Source organism: Heteronotia binoei, chromosome 17, assembly GCF_032191835.1.
Source record: "Heteronotia binoei isolate CCM8104 ecotype False Entrance Well chromosome 17, APGP_CSIRO_Hbin_v1, whole genome shotgun sequence".
Classification (NCBI taxonomy): domain Eukaryota; kingdom Metazoa; phylum Chordata; class Lepidosauria; order Squamata; family Gekkonidae; genus Heteronotia; species Heteronotia binoei.
The window spans coordinates 7,856,972-7,869,025 of NC_083239.1; the positions used below are offsets into that span (position 1 = coordinate 7,856,972).

The window sequence follows — 12,054 nt, forward strand, 5'->3', positions numbered from 1 at the left end:
TCCTGGTGGGAACTGGCTGGAGGGGGCTCCCAAAGTCTAAGCGTAAGCATAATTGGTGCCCCACAAAAAATGTGCTCCATCAAATGAAAAATCCTGGCTATGGCACTTGTAATGTACTGAGAACCGAGATGGTTTGAAGGCAACATTCTTTATTAAGAGCACATTACAAGAGAGTGAACACGCCGGCCGGGTCCCGCTTATATACATCGCCCGGAACTGCCCCCTCGTTTGACCAGGCCAATCCTGATCAGTCCAAACTTCCCGCCACAGATCTTGGTGGGCGGGGCGTATGGCGAGCTACATCCGGGGACCCTGGGGTCGCCTTCTGTAGGGATCGCCATGCGGTACACATCTTATGTCAATACATAACAGCACTGTTCACAACTCAGAGCACAAGGGTGATAGTGATCTTGAAAAAGCCACTCTAGGGCTGCAATCACACACACACACAATAATGCACTTTTACCAGTTCACACAGTAAAATCCAGTTGGAAAGTGCATTGAAAGTGGATTGAAACTGCATTATTTAGTATGTGTGATTGCAGCCTGGGCCAATGATGGCTGTGGTCAGGTAGGTGAAAGATGGGAAAAAAGAACAATTTTTGCTGACAAGGAATATGGTGTTCCTGCTATTATGCACGACAATTAGAGAAAGCTAGGAATTCTGGATTGACGTGGATGATGATTGCATAATTTTTGCCACTACTGGATCTTGAACGTCACACATAATATACAAGATTGGTCCCCAGAAGAAGGATTAGAGATCTGAAATGGCTTGCTAAGCGGGGTCAGTTCTCTGTTGGGCCTTTTCTCAAATATAGCACTGAAATACATTATAGTGGCTTTGTGCCATATAAGGACAGTGGTAGCATTGTGGAACTAATAAGGTTTTAACTTTCTGCATGACTGATATGTTTTGTGTCGATGATACTCTTTTTGTATTTTGATACTATATAATCATTGCACAGTCAGAATTGTGTTTTAACACGGAGGGCGTTTTCGCACTGACCTTACGCCGGAGCGACGTCCCTCTTCACCGCGCAGCGTCTGCGCGGATTTCGCACTAATTGCTCCGCAGAACCCGGAAGAGCTGCAAAGTCCCGCGGCTTTTGCGTTGCAAATGTAAACCGCCAAAAACCAGTTTACATTTGCGACGCAAAAGCCTCGGGACTTTGCGGCTCTTCCGGGTTCTGCGGAGCAATTAGTGCGAAATCCGCGCAGACGCTGCACGGTGAAGAGGGACGTCGCTCCGGCGTAAGGTCAGTACGAAAACGCCCGGAGAGTTTTATCTTTGTTTTGGTTTAGCAGCTTCTCCATGGTCCCGGCAATACTGTGATGAAAAGATTCAACAGCTGTTTTCTGTCTGTCAGTCAGACATATATTAAAAGACCAGTCATCACAGACTCCCCAGCAGGTGGGTACTAAGCCATAGAAGAATTCAACTGAGTCTTCAGAACATACTGATTACTAGAAATCAGCACATGGATTTGTTGGGGCCAGTGTGCAGAATCAGATGGGACAGCCATAACCCTGGTTTGTAATAATGCCAGGACATGCTTGCTTAGTGTGGTACAAGTCGGGCAGGAAAGGGGTGGGTGAAATGTGGGATTGGACCCACTATCTGTTGCAGGCATTCTTTTATAAAATATCCACTTTGGGATTTTCATATTCAACCCTTAAATAAAAAGCTACGGCTCAGTTATATGGGATGGTCCTTTTGCGGCTGCAAATGGGTCCCTCCCCCATTAAAACAGGATGTCTGCATTTACTCAGCTGTGACATTTATTTACTCTGCCGTGACACATAAATGAACCCATGCAGCATTTCCCATGAAACACATGAAAACCGAGAAAGCACTTTGAGATCTCTTCGAGATAAGGGGTTCCCCCACCCCCATTCTGAACCACTGATTCGCATCCTTGGGGTTCATGCAGGAGGATGGAGACAGGAAGCCGAATCTCTTTTGCAACTGAATATTTTTTTTCTGGGTGTCAAAGTATTTTGCACACATTCAGAGGTGCATTCCACTTCATTGAGTTTCCCAGGTCAGTATATTGATGCCAGTTAGTTTAACAGCTGACACACCCCAAAACAGGGTGCTGCCGCTCTGCTGCTTTCATTGGCCACTTTTTGTAGCAAGCAGAAAATCTAGTTTTGCTCCAGAATGGTGCAGAAAAAGAAACTCACCCGTGTATCTTTGAACATGTGTGCGCTTTAAAGAATGACCAACTCCCAAAATGCTTTGAGTTTTTGCCAGGAACTGCTCATATTGCAAACAGCATAAGAACTCACCTGCAGATCAACTCTGGTGTTTTGTTCTCTTAGACATTGCTTAGGCTTGGAAAAAAAAACACCTTTCCCTTAAAGTGCAGCCTATATATTGGTAATGTTGGGCCCCTTTCAAGGGGAACCAACTGATAGGAGAGAGAGCTGAGTGTGCTTTAATAATTAGAGTGCTGGATTAGAAACCATGAAAACCTGGGCCCCAATATTCACTAACATGATTCTTACTGAGTGATCTGGTCTAGTCATGGTCTAACCACTGAACCTACTTTTCAGAGTTGCTGTGAAGATAAAACCAAAGAGGAAAATAGTAGAAAGGCAAGATTAAATGTGTTTTTAGGCTAAGAGTGTAACTACTTCTGGTTATGTTTAGTTTTCTTTTGCTTTTCCTGACTCTTTTCTGGAAAAAACAAAGCAAAACAGACCCCATATAAAGCTAGAGGATGCTTGGAAGCTATTTATAACCACACTAATTGAAGCCCAGAAGAAAACATTCCATGGGTTAGGAAAGGCACGGCCAAGTCTACAAGAATGGCTGCATGGTTAAAAATGCAAGTCAAGGAAACTATAAAAAAGTAAAGTGGCTTCTTTTAGAGCCAGTTTGGTGTAGTGGTTAAGTGTGCGGACTCTTATCTGGGAGAACCGGGTTTGATTCCCCACTCCTCCACTTGCACCTGCTAGCATGGCCTTGGGTCAGCCATAGCTCTGGCAGAGATTGTCCCTGAAAGGGCAGCTGCTGTGATAGCCCTCTCCAGCCCCACCCACCTCACAGGGTGTCTGTTGTGGGGGAGGAAGGTAAAGGAGATTGTGAACCACTCTGAGACTCTTCGGAGTGGAGGGCGGGATATAAATCCAATATCTTCTTCTTCTTCTTTTAAAAAGTTCCTATGAATATAAACTGAAGTTCCAATGAACTGAACTTAAGGACCATAGACTCTAGCAAAAGAAATAATTAGTCATGCAGAAAAAGATTTTGAGGAGCTGGTTACTAAAAGCATCAAGACAAACAACAAACATCTATTTAGATATATCTGGAGCAGGAAACCAGCCAGAGAAGCAGCTGGGCCTTTGGATGAACAAGGACTAAAGGGATTGCTAAAGGAAGGTGGGGAGATGGCAGAGAAGCTCCATTAATTTTTTGCTTCTGTGTTCACTGTGGAAAGTGTGGGGCAAGTACCCATGCCACAGCCACTATTTTTAGGAACGGAGTCCAAAGAACTGAGCTGAATTGAGATGACATTCTAATCTAGACCTATTGTAGAAATCAAAAACAGAAAAGTCTCGAGGTCCTGATGGCATATGTAGTAAAGTGAATTCAGCCAGCTCTGAGTCAAACAAGAACACTATATTTGCAAGAAACAGTCACAAGCAACAGGCCACAATGACAATCTATATACAGTTTGGGAAAGTGTGCCAACAGGCAGGCGCCCAGCAATCCTGGTCTGCTCTCCAGGAGCCTTCATTTGCATTTCCTTGTGAAATGCCTTGCATCCTGGATTGCTGGACTACTGTTGTCTATGGATAGTCTCAGTTGAAACCCCATCCCAAGTAATGGCATCCCTGAATGGCCTTGTGTCTCCAACTGCAACTTAAACAGGCAGACCTCAAGAAGGCCATACTTGAGGTAGCGTTAGAGAGATAAAAGAACACAGTCAAGATAGAGCTAGAAAAAGAAAGGATGCTGAGGTAAGAGAAAGAGAATGCAGCCAAGATAGAGTTGGAAAGAGAAAGGATGCTGAGGAAGGAGAAAGAGAATGAAGCCAGGATAGATCTGGAAAAAGAGAAAATGAGGCTGGCACATGAGATTGTATTTGCAAAAACTGAAAAGGAGCTGCTTCCTCTAGATGCTGCTGTGCAAGGGGATAGATGGAAATACCTGTAGAACTAGGAGGCTGTTTCTGTGGTGGTCCTCCCTTCACTTCTGGTTGCTCCCCAGGGGATAGATGAAAATAAGGGGAGGACATTGAAGTGTTCCTGCAAAACTTGGAGTAAGTTTGCATTGATTACAAGCTCCCCCCCACCCCAAAGTATAAATGGAGAAGTTGAGACCGCAGCTGAGTCGAGTTTGGACAGATGGAAGGTGAAGAGAGGTCAGACAACAAGCTGCTCAGAGAGTGTGTGGGAGGGTAGAGTTTTCAAAAGAAGGAGTCCACAAGAAGTTTAAGGAAGTGAAAACTGAACCCAAGTCCTACCCACAGTTGTGTAGACTGGGGAAGGCCTATGATAAGACGAAAAAGACGCTGACAAGGAGGAGAGTGGATTTATACTCCATCCTTCACTCAGGGTGGCTTACAATCTCCTTTCCCTTTCTCTCCCCACAACAGACATCCTGTGAGGCAAGTGGGGCTGAGAGAGCTCTTTCAAAAACTGTGACTGACACAAGGTCACATCAGCAGGAGCGTGTGGGGAGTCAAACCCAATTCTCCCAGATCAGAGTCCGCACATTTAACCACTACACCAAACTGAAGTAGCTGATGCTAGCTAAAGCTAAGGCTTTAATATGCATCGATCGGTTCCTAGCTCTCATTCCTGAGCACATCAGACACCCGCTCGTAGACAACAGCCCTTCCACCCTCAAAGAAGCTGGACTGGGCAGAACGTCTGGCTGATGCATACGGTGGGCAGAGACCCAGCACCAATTGTGATTGGCACCAAGGGGAAACCTGAAGCTCCCCCCATGGACTGAGGAGCAGCCAGAAGAGGTACCTTCTGATCCCCTGATGACACTTGCATGACAGGTCCTGTAGAACTAGGAGGCTGTTGCTGTGGTGGTCCTCCCTTCACTTCTGGCTGCTCCTCAGTTCGTGGAAACTGTTAACTGGTGGCCTGAGTTTTGAGACTACTGATGATTGTTTATTTTATTCGATTTTTAGCCTGCTCTTCCCATAGAACAGGCTCAGGGCGGACTACATCATCAAACAGTCAACAATAAAAACAGTAAAAGACCAGTTTAAAAATATACAAAATCTAAAATTACAAAGACTAAGATGGCAGATTCTGCCTCACAGACATGACCTATTGTCCAGGTCCAGCAGATCATGTAGTGCTGGGATGGAATGAGGTTGAATGAGGAGAGCCGGTTTGGTGTAGTGGTTAAGTGTGCAGACCCTTATCTGGGAAAACCGGGTTTGATTCCCCACTCCTCCACTTGCACCTGCTGGAATGACCTTGGGTCAGCCACAGCTCTCTTATCTGGGAGAACCGGGTTTGATTCCCCACTCCTCCACTTGCACCTGCTAGCATGGCCTTGGGTCAGCCATAGCCCTGGCAGAGGTTGTCCTTGAAAGGGCAGCTGCTGTGAGAGCCCTCTCCAGCCCCACCCACCTCACAGGGTGTCTGTTGTGGGGGAGGAAGGGAAAGGAGATTGTGAGCCACTCTGAGACTCTTCGGAGCATTTTGAAAGATGGAGCACTCTCACTTACTATTTGGTGGTGAGGGATCCACAGACAAAATATTCCCACGGGTTTGGTTTTGTGACCAGTTCTTGCCTGGAGGAGGTAAACAGTGCAATGGCAGCTCAACCACATAAGATGGATGGTGGTGGGACTGAAGAGAGCAATTTCTAGGGGAAATTCTGTGAAGCCTGGTGCCCACTTAACAGGGAAGAAAATATTTGTAGGGGTGCGGTCACACGTACCATTAAAAGCATGTGTGTAGCGCTCAAATCTGAACTGCTGAATATTGATTCGATGCAGGGCAGTTCAGACGAGCATACAAGAATGCGATTCATTCTGTTGTGCGCGATCAGACATCCAATACTATCACGCTCCTTTCTTGGAGCATGCGTAATCAGATGGTGATTTCTGGGAGGGGAGGGGGTCCATTGAACATGCGCCCAACTGTTTGGAGCTGGGAAATCAAAACTTTCTTCAGAGGCAGGGGGGAAAGGCGAAAGTTTCCAGAATTAATGTTGCTGATCCAAACCACGGAACTGCCAGGAATTATTTTCCTAGAAATTGGCAGTGACAATGATATCTTGAAATCCTCCACATTGAAAAAAAAGAATTTTTTCCTGTTCTGAATAGTGGGATAACGTTTCCCCCCCCTCCGATCCTGTGTTGATTGGAGAAGCAGAAGCGTCACCTCAGATTCCCGGATGATCTGGCAATGCGCATATCTGCTGGGGCTTTTTTTTTTTAAAAAAAAGGTGAGAGGCAGTATCGCGCGTGAGCTGTCCAAACAACAAAAAGCCGATCTTGTGCCGCTGTTTTGAAAAAGGGCCGAACTTTATGTGCTGTCAAATTAACACGGCACTGATCCGCAGCGAGTCGGAATGACCCCGGATGACGCTCGATTGCCAGATGTGGATGTCTGAACGAACACATTTAATCCGTCAGCCAGACGGAGCTGTGTCGTCACTAATGGTACGTGTGACCGCACCCTAGGGGGAACTAAAAACATGGAAGAACGTAAGGGAATATTTTGAAAAATATGGAAAGATCAAAACCATTAAAGAAATGGAAAACAGACAGAGCGCAAAGAAATGTGTCATTTGATGATTGTGATGCAGTTGACAAAATTGTTTTGTAGAGGTACCACACTATAAATGGACATCATTGTGAAACGAAAAAAGCCCTTTGCAAGCAAGAAATGCAGACTGCTACTGGTCAGAGAAATCCGTAGAGCTTGTGATGGTTAGCCACCTAACTGTATGACTGATTACAGACCGGCACTTTGGGCTGACTCAGAGATGACTTTGAAATCAACCCAAAAAATCCTTCCACACACCAACATCTGCTGCCCCTCCCCGTCCTGTAATCACCCCATCCTCCAGCCTCTGCAGGCCGGCTCGAAAAGTTACCACTTCCAAAGTGGTAGGAAATTTCTGAGCCGACATCCAGTTGCCCAGATGGCGTCTGGAAACAGCAGGACGGATGCAAGGCAACTTGACTGTGTGAAAGCGCCAAGCTGCTTCCGCCTTTTCCCGCTTAAAAACTGTTGGGAACGCATGAGTGGGTTCTTAGGCACTGAAGAAGCGAGGTGGTAGCGATAACACGCTGACTCCAAACTGCAGCCGCTTGAGCTGGAAGGCCCCACCCTGTGCGTTATGCTGGTTTGGGTCTCTGCTGTGGCGGCGTCCACGGGAAGCTGCTGATAAGCCTGAGCCAAATCCAGTTTCCCCAAAATTTTCGCTCCTGACAGTGAAGCCAGCATGTGACTGACTACAGGGGCTGGATATGCATGACCTCGCAGTGCATTGTTAATGCTGCATTTGTAGTCTGCACAAATGCGGCCGCTGCCGTTGGGTTTAACCAGGGTTACAATCGGGGTCTCCCATTTTGCCCAGAGGCACTCACCTGGCCTTCAGCCATATGGGTTGCACATTAGGGTTCAGGTCCACGGTTACCGGAGCCCCTGTGTATCCCCAGCGTGCCGTCGAAGATGGCGGGGAACTCCTCACACATGCTCTGGAAGTCCCTCCTCAAGAAGGCTTGAAGGATTCCCATGACCTGGATCCTCAGGCCTTCAAACCAGGACCGCCCCACTAGACTACATAAGTCTCCCTCCACCACGATCAGAGGTAGCTTGCCTGAGAACTGCCTGTATTGAGTACAGCATGGCTGGCTAGATTTAATGCATTACCATCGGCCATCCTTTTCGGAAGATACCACAGAATCCCTCGCAATCTTAGACGATGCCCTTGTAGTCAAGGAGTCATCGGAACGGTCCCTCATGTTCTTTTGGACTGCCCTTTTCATAGCAGTCCACGTGCAAGATATCTAGATGCACTGCTTTCTGACCATCAAGACCTTTCTGACAATGCCAAGGTCCGCTTTTTACTCCACGGGAAACACAACTTTGTCACTACTCATGTTGCTTGCTTTTTACAGGTTGCGATCCAAATCAGAGAGGCTTTGACTCATGCATCGCCCACTGCTATTTTATGTCATTTAACTTTTGCTCGTTTTTTCTAAGCTTTTATTATATTCTATAGTGTCACTGTTGGTTTTAAAGTATACTGTATTCTTGTATTAATGCCAATAAAGGTCTATGGTATGGTATGGATGGAGTACAGCATAGTATAGCGCTGCAGTCAAAGACTGAAGACTGGGCCCGCGGGGCCAACTATATGGGGCCAACTCTGGGTTCCTGCGCTGGCCTGGTATTGGATCATTCAAACCAGCAGGGGGCCTGTGATTGGAGCAGAGCAGTTGAGATTTGAATCCTGCTGCCCATTGTTCCTGAGTCCCCAAACTCGGTCCTTCAGGCTCCAATGAGCTAGGCAGGGACCCCATTGGGTAACACAAAGATTCACATACATAACAAGTGCTTAACTTGTTGGGAGAAGAAAGAGTGACCTGGCTTCTGAGATGCCTCTGTGTCTGCAGGTGCCAAGCAGGCGCTTCACTGGGGAGTGTGTGGAGACTTTGGGATGGCTCTTTTTGAGCTGGCCCAATTCAGGACGCTTCCCAGTTGCCCCTATTATCACCCTATATGTTCTTTATCTAATGTTTTATTGCTGTAGTGTTTACTGCGTTCACCACTTAATAGTCTAAGAGTTTTGCACATTGGGTTCTAGGTGTGATTGCAGTGCCTGTGGTATGAAGACCTCATCGATGGGGTTGGTATTGCCAGACCCCATGATTTGGAGGTGGCTGAAGCTGGTTCCTTATTCCCAGTTCCTTATTCATTCCTTATTCATGAAGTAAACCAAAAACACAGGAGAGTTTGAAAGCTCTGAAGCTCAAAATAAGATTTGAACCGCCACTTGTCATGCACCCCCACATTCAGGGGACTCTCCCCTTCTAGGGGACATGTGCTGTTTCTTGGTTCAAAGCGTGCTTCTTGTGCCAGCTATTCCAAAGCAGGGTGCCCACAGGACAATCAAACTGGCAGACTCTGGGGCCAGCCTGTACCCCAAAACAATCTTTGGACCACCCCAAATGACACATCCCCATGCTTAGGAGACTGTCCCCTGCAGAATGACATAGAGTGGGGCCCAGCCCAAACACTGATTTCCATTTGGAATACCACCAAAAGGCCTCTATTTCATAGGAAATTTGAATAAGAAGCTGGTTTGATTGCTCTCTACACCTCAAAATAAGGAATGAACCATCACTTGTCATATACCTCCATGTTCAGGGACTCCCCCCTTCTAGAGGACAATGTGCTGATTCCAAAGTCAGTTCTTGTGCTAGCTGCTCCAAAGCAGGGTGTCCCCAGGACAATCACACAGGCAGACCTGGTTTGGACGGGGCACCCAAAATAAGGTCTAAACCCTCTGCTGTGTGCCAAGCAGGCATATGGCTCTTTCTGTTGATGAGAGTTGTGAGCCATGGTGTAACTACCACTGCTGTAATGACTATACCACACTGGCTTTAATCTTCTGCCAAAAAGTTACACTGGAGACTCGTGCTTTCTTCCTCCATTCAGTAATGTGGAGATGAATTGCTCTCTCACCTCAGATCCTTTGGTTTCAATTCTCTCGTAAAACCAAACAACTTGTACCAAGTTCATGGATAAACCCACAGAGAACAATGTGTTGTCAGCCACTGAAATGGTTTCAGTTTTGAAAGGAAACCACAAAACTGGCTAGGCTTCCTTCAGGCCTCCAGTAAAAGGCCTGGTCCAAGCTGTAAGAACTGAATGCCCAGTACTAATGACTCCAGGTCTCCCTATATAGCGAAAAATATCCTACATCAGGGGTAGAATAAACGTCAGATATTTGAGAGCCACAAGACATGAATGTCAGATGTTTGAGGGAGGGAAGGCAGGCAGGCAAATAGATGGGAGGGAGAGGTGGAAAAAAAGCAACTTTAATTTTAAATGCATTCTCCAAGCCACCAGCTAGCTTGGAGAAGTGATTTAAAGAGACAAATGGCTTTTCCAAGCTGGATGACGAGGCAGTGGGACTTTGAGAGTCACACAATATGTGTGAAAGAGCCACAGGTGACTCCTGAGCCACAGTTTGGCCACCCCTGTCTTAATGGTTGGCTCTAACCTTCTCAGTGCAGGTGAGCCATCCTTTCAGTGGTTGACATGTACTCACAGTAAACTCTGTAACAAATTAAGAAATATATTTATTTACTTCACAAACTACCGCAGGGATTCAGGAGCAAAGTGGCCTCAGCTCTGCAGTGTTTGCCTTTGCAATGTCCCTGCCGTTTGGGAAGTAAACACGCATAGGCATCTGGTTAAAAGTAAACCAGTACATGCCAGTACTGTGTACTGGTAAGAAAGGAAGTGGTAAGTCCCATCTTCTGCTCTCAGCCCCCAAGAGTAGGGGTAAGAAATGGAAGTTACTTCCCGCTGCCCCATCTCTTAAAACATCCACCTGAAGACAAGCCCTCTCGACGAACCCATGCGCTACTTGAAAACAAACAGCGGCCTCTACTGAGTAAAAAAGGTAAGAGCATTCAGCTCTGTCCTCCCAGCTATGCAAGAAGGATCAACGGTCCTGAGAGCTGTCACAGGGATGAAACAGTTCTTAAAGGTTCCTGTGGACTCCCACTTCGTTCTGCTGCTTCACACCAACACAGCCACTCACCTGAATCAGCTGTGCATGACTGCTATAGTGCCATGGCTGCACAATATCTGATGATGTGGGGATACAGCTTTCGAGTATCTATACAGGATTTTACTAAAATCTGAATATTTGTCTTATATATTCAGATTCTGGTAGGCTCCTATGCTATCTTTAAGGTTGCCAACAGGCCTGGAGAAAAAATGTCCTGTCTATTTTCACAGAGACTTAATGGATGTTATTTGCCTCCATGCCGCAAAAACCTTCAGCTGCCTATTTCCACACATCAGGGAAGGAAAGGTCCCCTGTGCAAGCACCAGTCGTTTCTGACTCTGGAATGACGTTACTTTCACACCGTTTTCACGGCAGACTTTATGGGTTGCCATTGCCTTCCCCAGTCTTTTGCACTTTCCCCCCAGCAAGCTGGGGACTCATTTGACCGACCTCGGAAGGATGGAAGGCTGAGTCAACCTGGAGCCGGCTACCTGAACCAGCTTCCGCAGGAATCAGACTCAGGTCGTGAGCAGAGAGTTCAGACCACAGTACTGCAGTACTGCTGCTTTACCACCCTGCGTCATGGGGCCGCTCACACACATTAAGCCTCCATTAAAGGAACAGGACCTTTTTCTCATGGGCAAAGAGGAGTGTGTGTGTGTGTGTTAATCCTGCCCTCCTTCTAAGTCCCTCAGGGCATTTCTCAGCTGAGTGGGTATTTGAACCCAAGCCTCTCTGGTCAAGCCCAAGTCTTTTTGGGCATAGAGCGACTTTGGTAGCTGATACCATGCGCAATGCATGCGTGCCCTTGTCATAAATAACACAGTAAAACAATGTGAGGCAGACAAACAGCTTTATAAAAGGCATCCTATCATACACAAGTACATAAATAGAGTTCAGGGAAGCCATCCCTTTAGAAAGAGAGACAAGAGCAAGTATATTTGTGTGCAAGTGAGCATCCACTTCAGATTTTGCCTTAGAAAGCTAAGCCATCCAGGTTGTAGCCATGTATTCCCATTCGTTGGTTCCTTCCCTATGGCTCACACAGATGCCACATACCCTTCTATGAATGATTCACATCTTGGAACTCTCAAATGCTCTCCATCTTGAGCATCTGGGGTGGAGGGACCTCCTGTCCCCAACACAGGCCCATCCCAAGAAGAATGAAGAAACTCAAGAGAGAAGTGCCTTCTGGGTCCACATACAGAAGCATCATGCCTTTTTGGGCTCTGATCTGCGGGAAAAGGATTGCCTCTGCTGATTCGATGCTGCAATCCACGCACACCTGTTTTGGGGCATAAACTTTGGTCATG

At 46.6% G+C, this 12,054-nt stretch overlaps 1 pseudogene; it reads left to right on the forward strand.

Moving 5' to 3' along the window:
- Positions 1-557: 557 nt before the first annotated feature.
- LOC132586461 (heterogeneous nuclear ribonucleoprotein A3-like) lies at positions 558-6,906 on the forward strand (annotated as a pseudogene).
- Positions 6,907-12,054: the final 5,148 nt, after the last annotated feature.